At 47.0% G+C, this 24,820-nt stretch overlaps 1 protein-coding gene across 4 annotated transcripts in view; it reads left to right on the top strand.

Moving 5' to 3' along the window:
- The window catches only part of GRIN2B (glutamate ionotropic receptor NMDA type subunit 2B), a 265,833-nt gene that overhangs the window by 58,882 nt on the left and 182,131 nt on the right, over positions 1-24,820 (top strand). For all 4 annotated transcript variants that reach the window (XM_021377811.1, XM_021377634.1, XM_021377554.1 and 1 more), the window contains one exon: positions 419-857. The gene's annotated coding sequence lies outside the window, so the exon portion shown is untranslated. The remainder of the gene's footprint in view (positions 1-418; positions 858-24,820) is intronic.

Genomic DNA, 24,820 nt, shown 5'->3' with positions numbered 1-24,820 from the left:
CGCGTGTGCCCATTGAGGCGGGCAGCGGGGCCGGCAGCACTGCAGAGGGGTGGGCACGGCCCTCCGGGGGCTGGGCCTGGGGGTGGGCGCGATGCTGTGCGTGCGTGGGGAGGGGGCCGCGCCGAGCGGGGGGGGGGCGCGTTCGCTCGCTGCGATTCACATCGCGCCCGCTTTCCCGTCTCGTATGCATGCCTATCCCGGGAATGGTGTAGTCAGCCCGTAGCTGAATTATTTATAGACTCGTGCCAGCTGCCTTTTTTTTTATTTTCTATTTTTTTTCTGATTCCGCTTGTGTGCACCGTTGGGAAATGCGTTTTGCTTCCCTTTCTTCTCAGTGTATGAATGTCTTTGTCGGGGAGCGGTTTTTATCCCCTTCAGACCCCTCTAATAGCGAATTGATGCTCATTTTTCCCTTCAGGAAGGGGACGCTTTGAGGATAATCATGCTTCACAGAAGAACGGCACCGACCTCCAGTTGCTTTCAACACAACCTCCTCTACTAGGGCTCCAGGAGAGAGAAAAAGAGAGAGAATAATCGTAAGAATAATCACTAAAAGGCGAAAGGAATGCTTACTCTGGAACCTGCATTTGACGACCCTCCCAGTTCGCGCTGAATCTCCTCTGAAGTGATGCTCTCCAGCTTTTGAATTTGCACCGCTTCGAGACGCAAGATTGCCACCAAGAATCCTCTGTTTTTTTTACAGCCAAATAGGATTTTTTTAACTAATTCCCCAACTTTTGCCCCCCGACCCTTATTCTTCTTATGTGGATATGCAAGCAAGAAGAGGAGCCTGGACATTCCCAACATGCTCTCTCCCTTGATCCGTCCGTCTAGAGGTTCTGCTTCTACAAACCAAGGTAGGGAATCTCCTGATGGTGTGTTCCTGGTGGCAGCCTGCTTTCTGCACGCAGCCGTGCTCAGGGAAGACCACTCGCGGTAGAACAAAAGGTTTGGGGCTGCTGCTTGCAGAACCAGATAAAGCTCAGAAGGGAGGCTATGTTCACCAGACATGTTGATTCCTCCTTGGTTCATCAAATAGGAGATGCAGGGAAGGCAGGAGGGATGCTCCCAGTTATATGCTGTGAATAGGTTGGGGGGGGAGGAAGTCCCTTGGGATTTTTTTTTTTTGGGGGGGGGGATTGTGTAGTTGAGGTGCAGATTATGAGAGAACGAACGTGGCTTTGGTAAAGGGGGAAAATGACAGTTATTCCCATCCATCAGTACGTTGGCTCTTTCTTTCCGTCGGTCCAGCAGCTCCGTGTCATGCTGTGATGTGAAAATAGAGCTCCTTAGGAACAACGGTAGATAGGAAACGTGCTCGTTGTGAGATGGGTGCTGCATTGCTCCAGACCCACTCCAGCCTCTCCATAGCAAGCGGCCTAATGCGGGGCTGGGGGCCGCCTCAGCACCACGGCAGGAGCCCGCCCAGCGCTGGGCGAGTGCGGCTGCTCGTGTGGAGGTGGAGGGCTATTTTAAGTCCAAGCACGTCAGGAGCCTTCACCCGAATCTACGAGGCAACGTATTTGGGCAACTTCACGTGTTTTAATCGATCCACCGCATCCCCCCCCCCCCCCCCTCCCCGCCCCCCCCCCCCCCCCCACTGTGGGCAGCCCCCTCCCCAGCCTGCTCGTTGGGGCTGCAAAATGGCTATTGTGCATCCAGCCACCGGTGCATCCCGAACATAGCATACCATGCTTTTCCATAAGATGGTGGCAAGACAAAGGGAGTGGAGCACCGGGGGGGTGCTGAGCATGCGGCCACTGTGCCGCGCCCCACTGAGAGCACCGGGTGAGAGGTGCTGAGCGCGTTGGGTCTATTTTAAGCTTTTAGCATCACGCGTGGGGCTGCACGCCCTCACGACAGGCTAGAGAAGGAGTGATGGGGCTGAGCTGCCCCCCACCCTTATCCTCACCCTCAGGCTTGGTGTGGGCTCCCCACAACCCTCCTGGTTGGCCCCCTACACCAGATCCAGAGGCCTTCAGTAGGCGGGGGAGGCCCGCAGCAGGAGGAGAAGGAGGGAAGGGGCTGTATTGCTCAGTCTCCTGCAGCCTTGCTGCTGTGGATGAGCTGGGGGGTCCCCAGCCCCATGGCACCTGGAGCATTCTCACTCACGTTGGTCCTTCCATGGGCTTGTTTTCCCCTTTCAGAGGGGTTTTGCTGGGCTATTGTTAAACATGAGGAGCAGTTCTGTGCGGAGGGGCTGAGAGCCACCTTCCCTGCCATATTCTGACTGTGCTTCTATAAATATCCAAGGCTTCCCAGGGTTTATCTGCGCCTGGATCCTCCCTGCCAGAGAGCTCCCTCCCTCTCCCTCCGCAAGTGGGAGTAGAAAGTTTACCTGCACGGGGAGAGGAGGGTGCACGGGAGCCTTTCTTCCACTTCTAGGTAGAATTTCTCAGGCCCTACAGCTTGTGGCTGCTGCTGGATCCCCCCAGGACCCCAGCATTGTCCTTGGTGTGGGGGGTTAACCCCCCTCCCTCGGCTCTCATTTCCCCATGATAGCCTCTAAAAGCACAAGCCCTGAGGGTGGAGGGGATGCATCCCCATTCCTTAGTGAGCAGGGCCGGGGAAGAGGAGGGCAGATGCTGAGCAGCCCTTGCTACCTACCCCAGCTTCTACAGGGTGGTTGGAGGGGTAGCTTGGTGGGCTGGGCTGTGGGGTGCTGGATGCCTGCCACTGCCTGATGCTAGCCCTGCCTGCAGGCACTGGGCCTAGGTCGGTCCCATATTGCCCCATGGCATTTCCCAGATGTGACCTGGGCCAGATTTGGATGGAGATAGTGTTGGAGAGGGCTCTTATGGCTCTGTTGCTCATGGGAGCAGGAAGCATGGGCCCTCATCCTCACCCTCATTTACCCCCCAGTCTCTCTTGCTGCTGCCTTCACTTTGGATTTTTTCCTCATTTTTCCCTGCAAGCTTCAGCATGGGCAAAAGGCGGCACTCTCTGCTGTTGCCTCTCACTGTAAAGCACAGCCACCTCCAGGGCAGTGCAAGCAGTGCATGGAGGCAGCTGTTTCCCCTTTAGGTGCACAGGGAGGGCTGGGTACAGAGCACCTCAAGCTCCTAGGTTCTCAGTGCTGCCTCATTGCCCTATCCCTAGGGATGTGGGGTGACCTGGTGTGCCCCAGCTGCAGTTCTGGGGAGTGCAGCCATCATGCGTAGGTGTAAGGTGCTCTGTATGTGTGGGTATGGGCAATTTGCAAATGCTCGCCTACGCCGCCCCAAAGCAGCAGCAGCAGCTCTTGCTGCCTCCACATCTCCTGGTTCTCTCTAGTCCCAGTGTGCACCAGCATGTCTCCTAGCACTGGGCATGGGTGTCAGGGGATTGGGACAGGGTGGAATGGACACACTGCCTGGGGCGAGGAGACCCGCTTCAGCTTTCATTCAGCTCTGCCTTGGTGGGTAGGGGTGAATTTCAACAGGGAAGAGGAAAGAAGCATGGCCAAAGCTCCTGCTCCTCTTTCTGGGAATGCTGGGCTCTGGCCTGGTGATGCACACCAGCCCATCTCAGTATGCTTGGGTCTTGGTGCCTCTTGTGATCCCTTTGTTAGTGAGACTATAGCTGAGCAAAGGAAGGTGTCAGGAGCAGTCCCTGCCATCCTCCTCTGGGCAGTGTTCTTGGGGTACCTGTATTGATGGCTGGATTTTGCATTGTGTCTGTACATTCAAGAGCATGGTGAAGATGGAAAATGCAGAGCAGGGATTAAAATCCGAATTCTTCATCCTCATCTGATCTTTGATCTATTTCATCCTCATTTTGGATTATCAGCAGCCCCTGTATAAAACACTTATCAACCTACAAACCACCATCCTCTTGCCTACAGAGGGAGAAAGTCACAGCATTCAATTTTGTATCTCATCTGCTGCTGGAGCTCAGGTGAGGCTATTCCTTGTGCTTAGTTTGGAAGAGGGCAGGTGGACACCAGCTTCCGTGCTGGAGCCATTCTGCGTTAGCGTGTGGAGGTGTGCTTGGATTCCCATGCTGAACTCTCACCACCTAGGCTGGCGCCAGGATTTGGTGCTTTAGCACTTGGTGTCTCTGCTGTAGCACGTGGGAGGTCTGGGTTTGATTCCCAGTATGGTTCTCTCATTCCCCCAAGCTGGCAGAGGATGAGAGCTGTACAGACAGTACCGTTTGCCTCTGTAGTGGGCTCCATTCTCTGCTGCTGTCTTTACTCCTTAAGATGTACAAAAGCTTCCTGTGAGATTATCCAGTCCAAGGGGTGCTCTCTAGAGGTTCAACCTACTTGGACTTCAGGGATGCCACAGCCCCATTCTGCAGGTACTCCCTTTCTTAGCATGGTGTGGTGGACAGCATGGAGAGTTATCTTGTAGCTGGAGAATATAGAATAGAATATCCCGAATTGGAAGAGACTCATAGGGATCAGAGGCTTAAACCAAAAAGTGCCTTCACGTGTTGAACTCAATTTGTCACAAAGAATGGATCAGTTAATAGAAGAGATGGCTCCATGTACTGGCTGATACAGAGTGGGATGCTGGTAGCATCCCCTCTGTCTGACATCTGGACTCCAGGACTGCCTGACTCTCCTGTGATCTACCTATGAGACGTTATCTATACTTGAGGTAGAAAAGCAAGCAGTGGTTGGGTGAAATGTGGATGGTGTTATCTGCTATTACCCTGATCTGTCTTCTACCCACCCATCCACAAGAATTCACCATGAAAACAACTCTCTCAGTGGCTTCGCTGCAGTCAGACAGACCTAGCTACTGCCCTGGGTAAGATGAAGCAGTTTGGAGACTGCAGTGCTGACGTATGTGGAAGGGGAACTAGAGGAAAATAAGAGACTTAAAGCTAAGCATGGTCCTCCTGCTATCATTGCTTTCTTCCTTCCTCTTGTGTTCCTGCTTCAGCTAAGTGCGTCATTATGGGAACGTAAAAGATCATGGCTCTGGCACCCCTCTGTGGTGCATCTGCCTTGCTCCTCTGCTCATCAGAAGACAAGAGGGTAGGTCTTGGGCAGGTATGGATTGACACTTACTCTGGTAAAACCAGTGGCATGGTGCTAATTGTCTGGAAGTCAGGACCCAGGTAAGCTAAATGCCCTGACTATGCCTTTGTTTCGGGGGGGGGGAACACACCCAATGGTCCAAACCAATCCACCCCTTATAGTTAGAGAGCTCATGGCTGCCCTAAGCTACAACCCACTAGCTCCCTGCTAGAGATGTGTATTAGCATGTAAATGGATGAGTGTAAAAGTCAACCAAGTGTGTGTCCATATGCCTGAGGTCACCTGCAGAGAAAAACACCTCCCCGTGTGCTCTGAAACCAAGGTGTGGCACTAGGCAGTGCTGTCATCAAGTCATGTCAAACCACAGCTAATTTGGATCTCTTGAGGCAAGTCTGTGCTTTGCTTAGTTTTTGGTTTTCTTAGAAGCAGGAGAGATAGCAGGAGAGACTGGCTTTGGTTTCACTAACTTATGCACTGAATGTGCTTAATGTGTGAGGAACAAAAATACTGCTTTCTCTGTACTCAGAGCTACTAAGATAGGGGTGAAGGGAAGGGTATGTGTTCTGAAACTCACAGCCAGCCAGTGTTTCCTAATGCAGAGGGTATTTGCAGATTGTGCAGTGAAGTATGCTGGGTGGATCTCTTTCCTTTCTAACACAATCGAAGACAGTGTTTCAGAGCAAAAAATACACATGGATTGATCAAACTTCTGGTTTAAAAAAAAGAGATACATTTATGAATGATAGTGTATTTACTAGCTTAAGGTGAAGGAATACGAAGTTGAGACCTCTGCAGTGTTCACTCCTTATTCCTCTATCCCCATGCTCAAGAAAGGTTCGAAACTGCAAAGAGCTGCTTAATGTGGCTCAGGTGCAGTGCTGGGTTTCCAGATGTGAGTACTGAGGATCCTTCCCTATTCCCAGAACAAATACAGTGTCACTAATATCTGTGTGTGGTTGTGCTTAAACACCTACAGGGAAGAAACACTTTAAGGGGAAAAATGGGAATTTGATCTTCATGGTCTGTTTGATGGCATGTCCTTGCTGATTGTCACCAAAACAGGCATGGGGCCACTAGTTTATCTGACATAAATAACCCATGAGCTAATGTTCTGTTGCTCCTGCTCATCCCTGGTATGTTAGGCACACGGGACCTTGTGTCCAATTGATTCTCCAGGTGACAAACTCAAGAGTAACCTCTGAGAGTAGCAGTCAGCTACACATAGCCAAAGTGGTAGAGGCTGTCTAGTTGTGAGAGGGGAACAGTTCATGCTTAATGTACTCCTAGCCTGAATTTGAACCACCAATCAAAAAATGAATCACTCTAGTTACTACCATCCTCCACTGAGTCTTCTCTCCAGCCCATGCATGAGCTTTGTATGCAATCATTAGTACAAAATAGTGAAATAATGTCTAACATCTACTTAGAGATGTGGTTAAGCCTCACTTAGATAACTGTATTCTGTATGGGAGCTGCACTTCTGAGGGAGGGAAGGACTGGGGAGAGTGTGGGGGAGTGAACAAAGGCAACGATCACAGATAGAGAAAAGAAGACTGGTAAAGAAAGGTTGGGGGAGCCTCAGGTCTGGAGAAAAGACAGCTGTGGGTGGATGCCTAACTGTCTGCAAACACATAAAAGACCATTACGGAAAGAGGACGGGGGCAATTATTCTCATTAGTCACTGAGGATAGATTGGAAAATAAATGAATTTAAGATGAATAGAGATTAAACATGAAATTAAATGTTTACTGCAAGAATGGTTTAGGTGATAGTAGAAGATGCTGATAAATGTAGCAGAATGGCTCTGATGGAAGCTATTTAAAGCTAGATAGAAGTGCTGAAGTATCAGGATTGCATCTAATAAAGTCTGTCTCAGGTGAACCGTAGATCATAGTATTTGCATGCCTAACCAAACAACTTTAGAAGAAAGTTAATGAGGTCAATGTGTTTAGAGTGCAGGAGGTAGGGACCAACAGTCCAATTTGTGGAAATGCTTCCCAAGTGATTGGATTTGACACTGGTTCCATTGCTTTAATTCTCATTTGATACATGTAGGAGTCAATATAATGGTGTTGAGTGGTGCCACAGCTTGAGCTCCGCTCAGAGAGTGTAACAGAAACTCCCCAAAGATGTCCAGTTTTCCAAATCTCTGGTGTCTTGTGACAGCATGTCCTGACCTGGGGGGCAGCTAGAGCTCCAGGATAGAAGTCTTTTCAGGAGGGACTTACAAACCTGTCCTTTGTAAGTGATGTTTCAGCACTTGCAGGTACAGTTCTTGAATCCTGCAGTCGGATGGGCTTTTCTAGTCTGAGATCATGTCCCTTTCAGCAGGAAACTTCACCCATCTGTAGCCATTGCTTTCAAGGTTTTACACTACCACACCATCTGAATAGCTTATGTGCACAAACCAGATGCTTTATCCTCGCTCACCTTTACTGCTTCTGGAGGATAATTTGAGAATTTGGGGACCTGTAAGCATAGTGGTTTCTGGGAATCATCACTTGAACTTCATTCAAGCCATTCTCTACAGCTGCATTTCTCTATGCTTTGAGTTAGAGAAACTACCTGTGTAGAGTTGAAGTTTGAATGGGAAGTTCTATTAATAGGTTCAAGGAGGGGTCTCCTCACTTTGAATCATTAGAGATTGTCTTGCAGGTAGTTGAGAAGGCTGAAGGTCCCATTTTGAGACTGTGAATTTGGCCCGCACTGGAGGACCGTACTATATGACCTTATGACCTTAAGCCTATTCCAGTTCATATACTCCTGCACATCAGCAGGAGTATTTTTTTTTTTTTTAAAGCAGAGCATCAAGTCCATAACTCTGGCCTCTAGTGTTTTTGAGAAGAATCAGGAGTTTTCTGTACTGGTATCTAGGACAAACTCAAACTTGGATGGAGGAAATGACGTGTTGAACTGTCTTTTTTATTATACTCAGATTAAATGTTTTATTTTTCACCTCTTCTCCTAATCTCTTTGGTAGGGTTGCTATGCACTGTTGAGGAGCTTGAATGCACAGCTCTTTCTTGTGGATGTATTTATTATTTCTTGCCAAGCATGACCTCTGAAGAATTTGGAGGATTTTGCAAATGGAAACAAATGTGAGAATTAGAAATTCAGTATTTCCAAACAGACCAGAAGTTGAGATATGGTTTCTAGGAGCCAGATGAGACAGATAAGGTTTTGTGTCATGAACCTGCTGATAATTTACTAGCACAACTGCCATGTCCTACATCACAGCTGATTGCCTAATGAACAGTAAATTGTTTTCAGGTGATAGACATAATAGCCTAATGATATCTGGAGGCAGCTGTGACTGTGTGTTGCCTCCAGCTGTTGGCCATGAGCAGGACACAGTGGATATGGGTAAGTAAGAGGTAAATCTCAAAATCTGCTGTTGTAGTCTCCCACGACAAAGGATTGTGGTTTCCCTCTGTTGCATGGGACCTCTGCTGTGCAAGCATCTCCTGTTGGGAGTAAGGTCCTGAAAGTGAATGGTGGAAGATCTTCTAGGAGCCTAAAGCTGGCTCTGATTCTGAGGGAAATCCGAAATCTTCAGTCTCCAGGGTCAGGTGCTTTTGAAGTCAGAGTGGTGAGAAGGGTGGCTCCGTTGATGTGTGGAGAGGAGTAGGTATGCTGACAGCTGTTCCAGGAGGAGGACGCAGAAAGGGCTGCTACTGTGGATCTCTTTGTGCCAGGTAATGTGGTATATTAATTAAATGTACGTGACTAGTTTGGCAAATTTTCATCACTGTACTCTGATGATAAATGCATTTGAAGTGCATTGTGGCAGAGGAAATGTACAAAAATGCGCTAGCTCGCAGCTACTTGCACTTAAGCATATACTTGCTTGGAAAGCACAGAGGAAGGATCTGCACATCCCTGTGCTCCTCTCCTCTGTATTTCTCTGGTGTTGCTGCCTGCTGTAGTCAGTGGCCTGAGCATCTCAGGGGAGATTCCCTTGTGTCAGACGTGTTTCAGCAGAGTCAGGCTGAGACATCAGATCCTGACAATCCCCAAGGGAGAGGCTAATGAAAGCGACAGGATGACATAATCTGTTCTCTTTGTCTCTTCTCTCCAGCACTTCACGTTTTTGGTGCACCTTGAAATTTTCCTCAAATTTATTACTGGAGAAGTGAATATTAGATGAAGGCCTCCTCTAGAACTAATGCCTCCTATTTTATGATGTTGGCCCACAGTGTCTGGGGCAGGTGTCGGTAGGATGGCAGTAGAGGTTTAACATTCCTGAAATATTCCATTACATTTTGTTGCTGTATGAGAGATGGCAGCACAAGGGCAGTCTGACAAAATGGCGTCTGACATGGAAGTACATATGAAGCAAAGGTGTGTCACGACTTCCTCCATATGGAAAAAATGGTATCTATTGGCATTCATTGACACTTGCCAAATGCTTATGAAGACTGAAGAGTGGATGTTGCATAGTGAGGTGCATTTCAGCAGTGGTGACAGTGGGTCACCTCCACTGGTGCAGATTTTTGAGTGTGGCATGCAGGCTCTTGTGCATCACTGGTGAAAAAGAATAGCTAGTGGTGGTGGTGCCTGCGTTGAAAAATACTGTTTTGTAGCTGAGAATTTGCTCTGTCAAATTGTGTTATTGTGCTTTTTGTAACTGGTGTAGTTTCTATGGAAATAAATAGGAGGCATTACTTTTGGAGTGACTCACATATATAATTAAAATTGCAAAGATAGTGTCCTGAAACCTTGAAAGTTGAAGTATAAAACCAGCTTGGATGTGATCTGAGGTGTCACATATTCAAGTATACTGTGAGGAAGCTTTTAAATCTCCATCTGGAAGTAGCAAAGTGGTAAATGCCACAAAAGCATAAACGGGATCTTAGAAAAGATATTATGATCATTTCATTATGTGATGGGGGGCCCGTGTGCTAAACAGGAGGAGATAAAAGCTAAGTAGCTTAGAAAAATAGAATAGCTGTGGGATGGCTGCTTTGAAAAATGTAGTGACTCTCACAGAAGGCTCTCTCTGAATCTCTGGTTTGGAAGTTTTGTGAACTTTCAAACCAGGGATTCAGAGAGAACGGTAAGACTCACGCTTCATCCCCTTTTAATTTGAGTGATTTCAATGGAAAGTAATGGGGCTAAAAGGCTCTTTGAACCACAGAGACCGGAGAACTTAGCAGGAGCCGAATGCCTGTGCCTCAGTGCTCTCTAAAGCAGGAGCCATGTGCCCGCAGCGGACATCTGACTTAAGCAACTCTGTGCAATGTGTTGGTGTCTCTCTCTCTCTATATATATATAGGAGAGAGGAAAAACTTTCAGAAACCAGGAGGGACACAACAGGAGATCATTGTTGGTTAGCAGCATACCTCACCTAATTCCTCTCATGCTTCTCCATTAGGATGTTAAGTTGAAATCATGTTCTGGCTGTTCCTTGATCACTACTTGTCAGAGTTGCCCCTGATTTCAGCTTGTGATGTCAGAGGTGGTGATTAAGGTTTTTGATGGGAGAGATTTGTAATGGAGAAAATGTACCAGGAAATGAATTTATTGCCCCACAAAAATAAATATCACTTTCATAGATCTTGCTAGTTCTGTGCTGAAATTAACTTGATCAGCAAGTAGAAAAGTAACTAGGTTTTGGGGGATGCATTCCTGTTCTGCGTACCTTGGAGTGGGGAGTCTAGTCAGCATGAGGGCCTGGGCTCCTGGGTCCTCTGCAGTAATGCTTTCTCAGTTGGAGCTTTTCCAGTTGGAGCCGTTCTACTTTATATAAATGCCTATTCATTGTGCTGGAGAGGGAGTGCTCTAACGACTGGGCTGTGGAAGTATTCTGTTTCTTTGGCCTGGTATAAAGTCATTACTTTGATATAAAGGAAAATGACTTCACTGTGAAAGAAATGGAGAAGCAGTTTCTGTCCTCTGAGATATGGGAGACCCAGGAGCTAATTGTTCCTCCAAACTAGCAGTGCAGGTTTCTTCTTGTTCTGCTTTGGATGCATTTGTATTTCCCAGTGACAATAAAGATGTTTCTTTTTGCATCCAGCTCCAGTGCTAACTCCAGGTGGGAGAGAATGTGATAGGAGGAGGTGAATTCCTAAGGGATCTGATCCTCAAGCAATTGCTCTTAAACAAAGAATGAGGGATGAGAACTACAGAGACTCCGTGACAGGAAACTGGAGTTACTGAAGAATTTCCTGTGATGTGCAGGCAGTTCTTTAGAGTTGTCTCTAGATCTTTAAAATCACTTGGGATTTTCAGTCCTGCAGTTTGTATCCCTTGGTGTATCCCCTCTTGTCATTCGCTATACACTGGCTTTTATAAGCTTGGTGAGATGTTTGACTTTTATATGGAGAGGGAGAGCATTTGCAAAACCTAACACTAGCTGTGAGAGACTTGCTTCCAGAGGATCTCGACTGAGTCAGTGGAGAAAGAGGGAGTTTCTTTGAAGAGCAGAAGCCCAGTGGATGTGCTCCAGGTTGCCCTTTGGAGAAGCTAATCTCTCTTGATGACAAAGGCAACCTATATAGATGAGATTCCTAAAGTCTTTTAAGTCTATTTTGTCCTGTTTGTGTGTGTGTGTGTGCATGCTAAGGATGTACTAGATAAGAGCTGGAAGAGGCAGGAACTGTATCATCCTTGCACCAGTCAGTTTGGAACAGTCAAGAGCTTGGAGGAACCCGCAGTCTCCTGTTCCTGGGTCCTCTGCTGTTCATTTTTCCACTGTAGGGAAAATTGGCTACTTGATAGTCCATCTCTTTCTGAACCTGAAGGTCTGGAGATTCGTCAGTCTCATTCTGGTGTAAGTGGTTCCCAAATGTGGTTTGAATTTGCAAGAAATGATGATGTCTGTGTAACTGATTCAGTCCACACAGCCCATACATTATCTCTGGACTCCTCAGTCCTTGCTTTCAAGCCATAGAGTAGCAAGTTAGCAGAGGAGCTTCCTTAACATGACCAGGTATCATAGGGCTGGTCCCTGGTACCTGACAGAGAACTGTCCCCTCAGGATGCTGCAGGTCAAGGAGGGATGCCTGGGGCTTACTTCATCTATAGCCAGTGTTTCCCAGGAGGGAATTGGTCTAAGAACAGCATTTAATCATGCTTGGGGAATATGCCCTATGAGGAGAGACTAAAGGAACTGGGGCTGTTTAGTCTGGGGAGGAGGAGGCTGAGGGGAGACCTTATTGCTCTCTTCAAATACCTGAATGGTGATTGCAGTGAGAGCAGGGTTGGTCTCTTCTCAGTGGTGACAGGACAAGGGGAAATGAGCTCAAGTTGTGCCAGGGGAGGTTTAGGTTGGATATCAGGAAAAACTTCTTTACAGAAAGGGTTGTTAAGCACTGGAATAGGCTCCCCAGGGAGGTGGTTGAGTCACCATCCCTGAATGTGTTTAAAAACCGTTTGGATGTGGTGCTCAGGGATGTGATTTAACAGTGGGTTGTTAGGGTAGTGTGGTTAGGTTGCAGTTGGACTTGATGATCTTGAAGGTCTTTTCCAACCTGAGCAATTCTATGATTCTATGTCTGTCTGCATGCATTAAGAGGCGGTGCCCATTTCTACCAAGGCAGATGTTTAATAAGAAATATTACTTGCATGATGAAGCATAAAAATGGAACAAAAAAAATTAGAGCTAAAGCTTGCCCCAGCGGTCTAACTGGGACTTTTTAAGTGCACAGGATAATACAGATATCCATGCATCTTTTCTGAAATAATTGTCTTCCCTGATTGTGTAGTTTGTCAACTGTGGCAGAACAAATTGTGATGTGTACCTACACAAGTGTTTAGCTGCAGATCAGAAATGGGACCTGGTGTCTCTTTGAAGTTGGACAGAATCCTAGCATTGGCTCTGCTGAGGACTGGACCAATTTTCAATGTCTCTGTGGTGCTAGACGTAATTACTTGATTTTATTTTTAATCAGCTTCATTTCAAAATATTATTGTTTATAAGCTTGTTTTGCTTTTTTCATCTGAAGAGCATATTAGCTATGGAGATACTGTCTAGGTTGTTATTTTGATGCTTGTAATGAATGCTGTATAAATTCTTCATGTTAGCTACACACAGTGGCTGCTACTTTTTGTCTTTGCATTTGATGTTTTCCTTTTTTTTAAGCATTAAATGGCATGATATTTAGCAATACCAACAGATTCATCAATGTTTCTTTTGCTGTATAAATCTTCAGGTGTTTTCAGGACAACCTAATGTATTGCTTTTCCTGCAGTATAAAACAGCAATAAGTATAGAATCTGGTTGAGATTCAGTTTGGGGATTAGATTAAGTTGTGTCATGTTTTCTTCCCCAAATCCTCATGGACTATGCCTGGAGGAGAAAAATCAATGACTCTCTGGTAAGAACTGCATAAAATGGCTGCACTTGGCAGCTCTGTTTTCTCCATTTGAATAGAAATTGAGACTTCTAAAGCAACTTAGTGGTATTTTCTTATAATCTGAATAAATTTGAAAGAATAATATATGAGAGTGTTTTAAAAGTTGCAAGATAAAGCTTGCTGGAAAATCAGTAGAACTTGATTTTACCATCAGACATCCAGCAGGAGAGGAAAAAGAAAGAGTTAAAGACCTGAATTTCATTTAGAACTCATTTTCTTTCTTCTAGGATGTATGAATATTCAATGTATTTAAAGAAAATGGCAGAAAGACAGTGTTTGGTCCAATGCTCGTACTGGATAACTTACACATTCTTTAGATGATGCCTGGGGTTTAGAGAGGTTCATATACAAAAGACTTGAACCGTGGCATTACTGAAATGACACATTTATTACATCAGCTAAAGACATATTTAACTTGGATAAAAACATCTAGAGCTAGTCCACTCAATGAAAGGGCAGCATAGCAGTGCAGAGAGGGCAAATTTCATTTAGAAGCAGCAGTTTAAGCTGTGCCTCTTAACCTGACTGGAAATGAGGCATTATACGTACATTCATATCAGTAAGCAGAAAAACATACTGGGGAATAGCTGTGCAACCTCAAGCACTACTTGCAGTGCACTGAGTGTGTGGAGTTCTTGATGCAAAACCAGAGGGCTGTAACTGAGATTTTTTTTCATTGCTTGCTAGAGCAAGATGGTGAGAGATGCGCTAAGATTTTTCTTGGCCATATTCAGCTATCAATTGGCTGAAGCCAGGCTGACCTTCTCCATCCTGACTGAGCTGGGCTCGTATATGCTGATCAGCATTTGGCAAAAAGTGCCCATCGTTGGTCTGTGCCAGTAGACACAATCAGGTGTGTTGGCTGGAGTTCCTCTCCTCTAGATGTATGCTTAGGTCTAGTCTCCCTTTTGGGCTAAAAGTATCCCTAGTTCTTCTGAACTAACCTCCTGCAAAGAGGACTCACTGCCTTCACATAAGTGCAAACTGTAGAGCTGGGAGAGATGTATGCATGTGTATGTGTCAGCTTGCAATTTCTATACATCCAAGGAGTCGGTACTCTTTGTAGCTTTGTACTTTTGTCCTGTCCACTTCATTTTCCCTCTTCTGAAACGGATCCTGTTACTTGTAGCTAAGATCTTTGTGGTGGTGCTAAATGCTGTCATAAATCCAGCCAATTCACATGCTCTGTGGCTTTTCAAGTGATTTGAGTTGTGCTAAGTCTCTTTCCTCACTCCTCTCTCTTGGCAGATAAGACTGAGAAATTAAGCAAAAAGACCTTCTCCTGCTGCAGCTCAGGAGGAAGTGGGCTGACATGGGTCATGAGAAGAGGTGGTGGCAGATTTATGCACCTCCTTGGGCTTTCACTTGCAGTAAATTGCACTCTGATCCTGGGAAAGCCTGGACCATGAGGGACTGAGAGAGCTGGGTTATAAATTTCCTTGCACTACCATTACGTGTTCATGGGAGAAGGCAGGAGGGAGAGCTGACAGTGCTTTATTTTCCCCAGTTTTGTCAGGAGGGAGAGCCTGGTGTTACAGCCTCGGTGTGGATAGAGGTTTCCCTGCACCTTGGGCCCAGAGCAGAGGGACAGCAGGCAGAATTGGAGGTGCAGCAGCAAGGACCCCCCAGCCTCATTTAGAAACAGCTGAGCTGCAGCTGCCTTGCAGCCAGGGCAAGCAGGGTTGTGCTGAGCACCATCTCCGCCACTGAGCTGAACAGCTGCAGAGGCAATGCATCAGTGCTGCCTGGAGTGAGCTCTCCATCCACCCCTGACCCTGCATTGCTCCACCTTCCCTTCACTCCTCCATCCTCTTTTCCCCCTCCTTCAGGCTGGACAAACTGAGTTTGGTGGCATTACTGCCTGCTCGAGGTCAGGACAGCCCTGTAGTGCCTGGTGCCAGTGCAGGCAATGGGAATAGCTGGGGCTAGTGGGCTAAGTGGCCTGTTTCTACCTCAGTGCCCTCGAACTAGTTTTTTGTTGTTGGATACTCTGGTGTCTGGAGAGGGGGGAGGAAGGAGTTCTAGAGATTCCAGAGGGATAACGTTTGGAGAAGGGGTAAGGCTTTTGTCTTCGGAATCCTAGAAAGTTTCCTTTGCACCTGGCTCTGGTAGTGGAACAGGCTGCCCAGAGTGGTTGTGGAGTCTCCTTCTCTGGAGGTATTCAAACCTCACCTGGATGCTTTCCTGTAACCTACTGTAGGGAACCTACTTTAGCAGGTGGAATGGACTGGGTGATTTCCAGAGGTCCCTTCCAACCCCTGTGATTCTGTGACTCTGTCACTGCCCTGTGCTCGGGCAGCATCTGGGGTGATTTGTGCAAGTGTGATGTCTTTGGAGACGCCTTTGCCCCCAGCCTTTGGGATGAAGGAGAAAGGGGGGCCTCAGCAGTACCGTTTAGGAAATGAAGGTGCTGTACTGCCTTGAGGGTATATACTGAGAAAGGCTGTGTTTTTCCCCGGCAGTGGCACATTTGGGTGATGCTTAACCCCTGGGCTGCCTAGTGCTCCCAGCTGCTCTCAGGGCTTTGCATGGCTCTTCAGGAGTCACCCCTTTTTCTGAGAGCAGTGGGGCCTGATGCAAAGCCCTAACGTGGCAACACAAGACTGTAGGCTCCCAAAGCCCAGTTGCAGCATCCAGTAAACCCTCTGGCAGTTTTCAGTGAGGGGATGAGGAGAAGTGTGTGAGAAACCCATGCTGTCATGTGAATTTAGGGATGTGTCTTGACTTAACTCTGATGACAAACTCTGTGACTTTCCTTTGTGAGAGCATTTTCATTGGAAATCAAAGAGATTTGAGATATATAGCTGGCTAAGCAGTCATACCTCAGAATAGGATTTGGGGATTAGCAGAGTGGATAATAAATTGAGTAGTAGGAGTTAAAATCAGACTGCACTTGTAAAGAAAGCAGAGATGAAAGGTACACCCCTGGAAAGCAGTAATGCCAGAAATGACGACAGGGTTACACCGGTGAGCAGATGAGATATGGGCTCACAATACAGTGCGGCAGCAAAAAGCAGCATATGTGGTTTCTGGATTGCATAAACAGAACTGTTACATCTTTGAGCGAATAAATATTTTCTGCATGTTTCTAGATGTATTTTCTTCACGTGCCTGGTCTGAACATACCTAGGCTGTCGAGTTCATTTCTGGAGAACTGAGTGCCCCAAAGATGGCAGCAAATTAGAACAAATTCAATGGAGCAACAAAAAAGATTAAGATGCTGGAGGGATTGATCTAAGAGGGGAGATTAAAGTAACTAATTACATTTAGCTTGGCCAAATGACAATTAAAAGGGAGATGTGATGACTGCCTTAAAGTGTGTGCTTAAGAATGTAAACACTGAAGGGAGGGAGAACGCGAAGAATTGCGTAGCGCTGCTGGTTCGATGCCCGGGTTGCACTGTGAGAAGGATGAACGGCGAGGAGCGTGAGCGGGACCGAAAGAAGAAGGAGCTGTAATGGAACGATAGGAGAGCGATCGCCAGGAGTGCTGAACGGACAGCGCCGTCCCTGCTCGGCAACGGAAAGCGCTGCCGCTCCGTGGGAAGCGATGGCACTCCCTGAACGAAAGCAGCCCTGGGAGCTTTGCTCGGAGAAACATCCCAAATCCTTCAGAAGAGGAGGGAAGGGATGCGGTGTTCCCACAGCAGTCCTCCCCATCTGATTTTCAGGATGTGGGGAAAAACTGCCTGCACGTCCTTTTGACTGTGCTCACGCAGTGCTGCATCCACATCGGGGTGTGGTTGTTTTAATAAAAGCTTGGAGGGCTTTTAGGGCCTGGAGGAGTGCGAGCAAAGGGGTAGGGGTGGATGCTATCGGACACCTGTAAGAAAGGCAAAGAGAGCCTTGTGCATTCTGGCTAGGGGAATGAGAGCTGTGGGTGGAAACCTGGCTGTCGGCAATCTGAAAAGGACTGTTATAAAAAGAGGACAGGGTCCAATTATTCTCTTTAGCTATGAGGGACAGATCTGGAAGTAAGTGGGCCCTCACCTGAAGCTGAGAAAAATCAGATCTGTATGATGGAGAAGGCAAAGTGTTGGGTGGAAGGAGGCTACAAGGGTGTGTGGGAATTGCATGACTGTAGATACCAGGGTGACATTAGACACCCGCTTACCAGGGGATGACACTGGCATCGGGAAATCAATCTCATCTTAGCAAGGGAAGGTGGGGGTTGAGGGGCAAAACAGCTGCTCTGACACAGAGGGCTCATCTAATTTCTGTGATTTCAGAGTATTTAAAGGGCTTTTGGGCTTGTAAACAAGCCAGTGATGTGACGCTTTTGCTTTGCTGGTTATTTGTTCAGGACTTGTTGGCTAATGCTTGTGCTTGATTGTATTTTCTTTTTTGATGATATATCTGTTTCAATGCTTCCTTATGCAATGGAGGGAAATACACACTTATTTAAAAAAATTAAAAAATAAGGAGCTAGTTCTAGCAGAGCAAGGATTAGCTGGTATTTTTTTTTTTGCCCTTTTGTTGTAGACCTTTTTTGAGGTATGGATTAGATTAATTAGGTGTTATTTATTTTTAGTCTTTGTACAGTATTATATCTCCTCATTTTGACAAGCCCAGGAAAATATCAAGAAGCAAGAGCTATTCTTATGGTTGCTTACCAAATTGTGTCCAAGTCATCCTGTGCGTTTTCTCAGAGATGGTCCATTTTCAGACACCAGGAGGATATAGCACACCTGGAAACATTAATTTCGTGAACTGCTTTTAAGAGTGAGCAGTAGGGCATCTCTGAAGGGAATGAAGAGCTGAGGATGAGAAGAAGAGGTGAGGGTGAGAAAGAATAGCTGTGCATCTGCACAACCTCTCAGCTGGTGGTTCTAGTCCATCTGGGTAAATAGCTCTGTGAGCCTGATGTAAAGAACATCATGAATTTATTCTTTTGTGATACCTGATTGGAGGGCTGTTTGTAAAACAAATGTTTCAGCTTAGCTCCATGTGTGACAGCAACTGTGTCCCAATGACACTGCTAGTTCCTGGGCAATTTTAACATGTTCAAAGGATCACAGGGTCTCAGGATCAAGGGAATAGATTTTTGTTGTAAACTCAGAAGAACACCTTTCTATGGCAAGGGACAAAATGCTGCTAGCAAGTGGGTCATGCTGTCCTACAGAGAAGACTAAGCTTATGGTATGAATAGGAGACAGATCGGAGCGAACCCTTATTTGACTTACCCATGGATTATTCATGGCTCTTATTCAATTGATAAACAGCTATGGTCATTAAATGCATTTGTTTTTCCTATCCTAGCAGTTGGTTCCCAAAGCAGTTCAGTGGCCTGGCAGTTTTGTGCAAACCCACTGTTGCTTCTGGCTAAAGACAGCCTGTTGGGCTGTCGAGTGGTGTGGCTGCAACACAGACACCTCTCCTCATGCCCCTTCAGCTGCAGGCAGCAATCTCCAGTGAGCAAAGCAAGCTGGGGGTGGCCGTGCCTAAAACCATGGCATCAGGGTTTGTCAGTGCCCAAGTCACCCAGTGTGTGTTCATCCGTGGGTTGGGATGATGGGCGTGCACACCATGACTGTGTTCTGCAGTTCCTCTGTCTTTTGTGTTGGTGAAGCCCGTGGGACTTTGGAACCAATGATGCCATAAATAAGAACTTTTTACTTGGTCTTGACTTTCAGAGCTCTACCCTTGGCATTCTTCACTGATTTGGCACTTAGTAAAAGAAATAAAGGAAAAACAAAAAAGCACTTCATAAAGCACATTCTGATGAAATCAGCTCCTTGAACAGCTGCGACAGGGACAGAGTAGCAACCAGAAATACAGACGGGGATCTATGTTGAGAGATTTGTGCTGGTGAATACTTCTCTGTGATGAGTCCCTGGTCCTGCAAGCTCTAAGCCTGGGGAAGTTACCACCAGTGCTGTTACTTCCAAAATCCACATCCCAGGCTCCTCAGACTCAGCAGACAGTGTGAGATCTGCAAATGTGCTGCATGATATGGGATTTTGGATACAGTCAAATTCTTTGTCCTCTGTGAAACAAATGCAGGATATGTTGTTTTTCCCTGCATTTTTGTAGTAACTTTTTGTGTTTTTAACTATAGGTACATCTATTTATTATGTTTTGGAAGGAAGCTGCTGGGTTTCCACAGGTCATGACTTGTCAGTGCCAATGCAATGTCTGCCCTTGTAGGGTCTTCACAAAGAACGACACCTGTGTTGCTGGTGTGCTGGGTGATGGTGGGGAATGTGGTCTGGGTATCTCTATTTGTAATCTACTTTGTAAAACTTAAAATGTTACGCTATGTTAAAAAATAGTGAAAACTTCATTCTAGAAATGAGTCTGTATAGGATAGCAGAGCTACTGCCACTGTAGCTACTGTGGAGGCTGCGCAAGCAGGAGCTGCAGTGGGTGTGCAAATGCACACACTTGCATACCCCTGTTAGCAGCTGGCTGCCTCTTGCTGTGCTGCACTACGTGCTAATGAGGCTTCCTGCCCCAAAAGGCTCCCTACCTGCATGCACCCTGCCAGCCCTGCTGTGGTAGCATGTGCTGGCATTAGGTGGCACAAATGTAGGACGTTCTGACCTGCTTCCTGCCCGACAGACGGTAGAAGCTGATTGCTGGAGGCAACCGTTCGTTTACTCCAGACTGGCTTCAGGGATTACATGTGGAGAAGTGCAGGCCATTAGAGCTGCAGTGTCGGCGTGCCCATGCTGCTCTGGGACTTTACAGTACTAGAGAGGTGTGAACTGCATTGTATGAGATCTCTGAACAGCGTCTTGTCATTGCTGAAGAACACACTCATTACATCCATTTTCCAGGTGCCTCTAAACTTGCAGCGGAACCGAAGTACATAAGCTATACCTTTCTGTACCCCCTTTCTGCTGCTTTTTAATATCCATCAACAGTTTTTTTTTCCGGCATGATGCTGCAAGTTGGGAAGGCTGATGGCACCCAAGGTGAATCACTCACCATGTGTTGATGTATTTGCTTTACCTGTTGCTGTGTAGAAGCCTGCGATCCCACCGCTGAGGCTTTAACGGCTCCCTGCCAATCAGATTAAATATTTAGTAGCAATAGGTTCTGGGCATCACATTCCTGACAGTGTGTTTTCATGCATCATTTGCTGTAAACGTTGGGAGATTTTTAGCTACATCTTGCAAAGCAACTGCCTCTTTGCTCTCTCTCCTGTCTTTATCTCCTATTTTCACTGTCCCTCTGACTTTTCACCTTCAGTCTTGGCTCTGCTTTCTCTGTTCTGCTGTTTCCTTCCCCTTGGCTTTTCCTCTCTTTCTCTGATCATTGAGGCCATGAGAACTGCAGCTGGAATAGGCGTGAGCATGTGGTGGAGGAATAGAGGCACTGATGGCATCCAAATATGAGCATTCCCACCTCCTCAGAATAGCTCCTGTGACCAGAGCAGGCTGATGGCCTCTTTTGGGCAGTGAGCATCCTTGAGCAAGGCAAGCACCTTGAGGACAAGGAAAAGAAAATCCTCTCTTTCATTCCTCTTTCCATCGTGCAGCTTTTCATGTATCAGTTGGTTTGGTGCTGTTAGTGTTGGGCTGCCTCTTTCAGTCCATTTCTGGATGAAATCATTTTCAGGAGAAGAGGCAGTGGGCTCGGTCATCCAGCGGCAGTCATCCATCCCTTGGGGGTGCCTTGTTTCACTACCTGTGGTCTTGCAGCAGATGTCTGTGTTAGCTGTGATGATGCAACTGGCAGATACCCCTGGTAGACCAGGACAATCAAGAACAAAGATCCGATCAAGTTGAGTGGGGGAAGGAAAAAACAAAGATACCTCTACTGGAGGTTTCTATATGTGATTGTATTTTCCGTACTGGCACAGTGCTGTCTGCTGGAACACAGAAAGCAGTACAGAAGATGCAAGGACCTTCCACCTATGCCTGCAGTGTGTTGGACAGCCACAGGTTTCATGTGTACAAAGTACAGTTCCCTGGCAGTCATCTGAATTTTTCAGGCCTGGTGCTTATGGTGGTGGCCCTTTAGAGGGGCTGTTTGAAGCCAGGATGAGCACCAGTTCTTGCAGTCGTTCTGAGTTGATACTGGGATGGAGAAAGTAGTCTTCTGGGCTAGTGATCTCCATAGGCTGGTGCTGTGTGTATCTTATGCTGCAGAGCCCTCTTGAGAGCTTGCTCTCCTACTTTCACCCATTGCTTGAAGTGTTCTAATGCTGTTCGTATGGTTTGACTCGTTATCCTACTTCCTTCACTGGTATGTGCATCTTTTTCTCTACTCTTGTTACGAAGCATTCTCCCTGCCTGAATGTGTCTTCGTAGCCCCAGGGTTGCTGGTGCACCCAGCTGCCTGGCAAAGAGTGCCTGTGATTCTCACTGCCTGTGTGACTGCTGCTCTGCACCACTGCTTCCTCAAACTTGGTACCCAGTGCCGACTGCTCCAGAGGTTCTGCACAACCGGTCCAGGAGACTTCTATTAGTGCTAGTGACAAGTTTTCCATGAGGGTTTCTCTTCCTGTTGTGACAAATTTCCAGCCATCCAGTGAAACATCACTGTCTTCACATTTCTGTTGGCATGGGATGGATCCTCTGTTCATACCAACACTGCTGTTGCACCAGCATGTGCTTGAGGGTGTGGGGGAGTTAGGACTGTGTCCTCATGACTGCTCCACAGGGATGGCTGGGAAGATGCATTGCTCTGAAAGCTGATCAGTGGGATGTGTGTGCCTGTGCGTGAGATTATTTTTGCTTATGAGAGAAGTGGTGGCTCTTTAGGTAGAAGGAAGAGGAGAGTGAGTCCATCTGGTCAGAGTGGCTACAAAAGGACACCTCTCTATTGCCCTGCTGTAATAGTCACTAAACCTTGTAGACTCGTATGGGGTATGGCAGGCCTGATGATTTAAAGCAGATACTGAGGTGTTTGGGAAGCTGCTTCAGCAAAAGAGTGAAAGACACCTGTGAATTCTGTGAAGCGCAATAACTATGGGCAAACCAGCCTGCTTCATTTCTTGTTTTCTTTCTTTCCTGTTTTCCTTCTTTTTCGTCTTCTTGCTCTGGACCTCTCCAGTCCATTCCTGTGCATCTGGTGGCTTATTTCCCTGCAGATGTTATCTTGGCAGTAACTCAGGCCTAAGCACCTCCCTTGGGGAGCCTGTGCACTGCCTGAGTGCTTTTCTTTCCTTAATGGCAGGCCACCTGATTTTTTTTTTGTTGGTATATATACTTTTAGCCCATTGCTCTTCATAAATAAATAACACTTTTAGCAGTAGAGGAAGCTTTAAGGTAGGTGGATCTGGAGAGGACAGTCCCTTAGCCACATGTCAGACCAGCTTGGGTAAATGGATTGGCTAGAGGGGCTGCACAGCTAGCCACCAGCTCAACTCATCTCCAGGGCCAGGAGATTAGCCGTGGTCTGGTACATCCTTTGATCCCTTTAGTTAGGAAATGAGTGATACGTGCATGTCACTTTTAGTCTTGTCGAAGTATTCCCAGCCTCTGGATGGGGTGGGACAGGTCTGTGCTAGGTGTGGGAGGGGATATAAGATCCCAGAAAGTTTGTAGACTCAAAAAAAAAAAAAAAAAGTATAAACCAGAGGAAAGGGATCTGAGAGCATCCCAGGGCAGCACAGCCGGGTGATAATGCATACTGACTTGTTCCAGCTTTTCCCTCTCTCCCCCAAGACAAAGGTGTGGGGAGTGATTGATCCCTTTCATGTTATCTGGTGCCTCAGAAAGATGTTAAAACCCATGAAAAATGGGTTTTGAACATTTCCAGATCAGATCACAGGGACTTTATGTTCCCTTTTGGCACAGAGGTACACGGAAACAGATACATGCAAAAGACTGCATGGATTTTAGTGTACTTGGGCATCTTTATATTTATAAATCCATACAGCTTCATGGGAAAAATGCCTCCTGGTTTTGAAAAGAGTTCCTGTCAGTGTCTTCCTAATGGGACACCAAGGCAGGAGCTGTGTCAGAGAGCCATCACGCAGAGTCAGCACGGCATCCATGGGCAGATGATTTTTTTTTTTTCCCCCCCTTCCATGGAGCCTATGAGAAATCTGTCTCAAAGCAGAGGGGACTTTTGTCTCAGCTTGCTCCACTGTGCGCATACCTGGTCAGCGCTGCTCTTGATGCAGTCAGTGAGAGCTGTGCCATGACCTTGCAGTTCAGCCCTGTGGTGTGGGTGTGGCCTGCAGAAGTGCCAAAGCTGCTATGAGAAGGAGAAACGGGAAACCCCAGGATGCTCTGAGGGGGCAGCTGGTACGCCTGACAAACTTTGGAGAGGCAGTTCATGCAGGTGACACAGTGTGCTTTCCCCACTCCATTGTAGGAGCCGGGTGATATTTGCGAGCTTATAATCTTTGGCTGCTCAGGATGTCAATATTGGTACTGTCATATACAAACAAAGGTGAGACCTAGGTAAAGGCTGTACAGCCTCTTATGAACTGAATGCTGTAACTGTAGCACTTGCACGGTGCTGCAACCTCGGGCTTGTGCAAAAGGTCTTCATAAGACAGGACTCAGCGCTACTCCAGCACTTCAGAATGGACAATGCTTTGCCACCATATCCATTAAACCCACCCCTTCTGGCTGAGAGGTGACTCTGACCCAGTCCAGAAATGACTCTCAGGGGTAGAACAGCAGCTCTGAGCTGGGAGCTGGCCCCTGGCATGGCAGCCAGGTTTGGGTTTCTGTCTTCAGGAAGCTGTGTTCCTACAAGGACCCCTCAGAGTGTGAAAGGAATGTGACTTGCAGAATGCAGTTGCCACCAAACGTATTGGTTTCCTCTCCTGGCTCCCAGGACTTCATAGGGTTTGCAGCCATAGAACACTTTCACTCATGGCTTAGTCTGAAGCTGCGGTCCTCAGAATCACATCTGAGGATTTCTCTGTCAATCCTAGATTTCTGGTACCTCCAACACTGTAGCCCTGTAGCCCCAGCCAGGATGCTGAGTTTCCAGGCTCTCTGGTGTAAGGACAGGATTTCTGTCTAGGAAGGAATTGGAGTTCATGGAACTTTCTGGATGTATATAATACGAGCCAAGTGACTCTGTGCTGGTACCTTCCCCAGATCTGTTAAACCCAGGGTCTGAGGATTTCCACTTCTGCGATGCACAGGTGGGAGATCTTGTACTTGGAGATTGTGTAAGTGAATTAATACCGAGCTGGGCCATACGCTTCCGTAGTCCGGGAGCTGCAGGAACCAGATTCCTTGGATCCATGGCAGACCCACAGGCAGATATCGTGATAGAACAGGATATTTTCAGGTCTGGATTGAGATTGCCAGAAAGATGGCACCTGCTGCTCTGGAGTGCCAGACCTCCAGCCCAGACCCCACAGACTGGCTGCCTACTGAACCTCTGCCTCACTTTCCAAAGCTCTGCATTGCTCTTGCTCTTCCTTGCCTGGCCAGGAAGCTGCTTTGGTGAAAATGTACCAGGAACTGAGATATTTTCATGAGAAACAGGCTTAACAAACTGGCATTTGCTGACAACATGTTGTTTTGTCAGAAACTACCGTTCAGCAGTATTTTGCAGTTTGAGTTAATATG

This window comes from Numida meleagris, chromosome 1 (genome assembly GCF_002078875.1).
Source record: "Numida meleagris isolate 19003 breed g44 Domestic line chromosome 1, NumMel1.0, whole genome shotgun sequence".
Lineage (NCBI taxonomy): Eukaryota > Metazoa > Chordata > Aves > Galliformes > Numididae > Numida > Numida meleagris.
The sequence above is the reverse complement of the archived record's forward strand: the minus strand, read 5'-3'. Positions and strand labels throughout refer to the sequence as shown.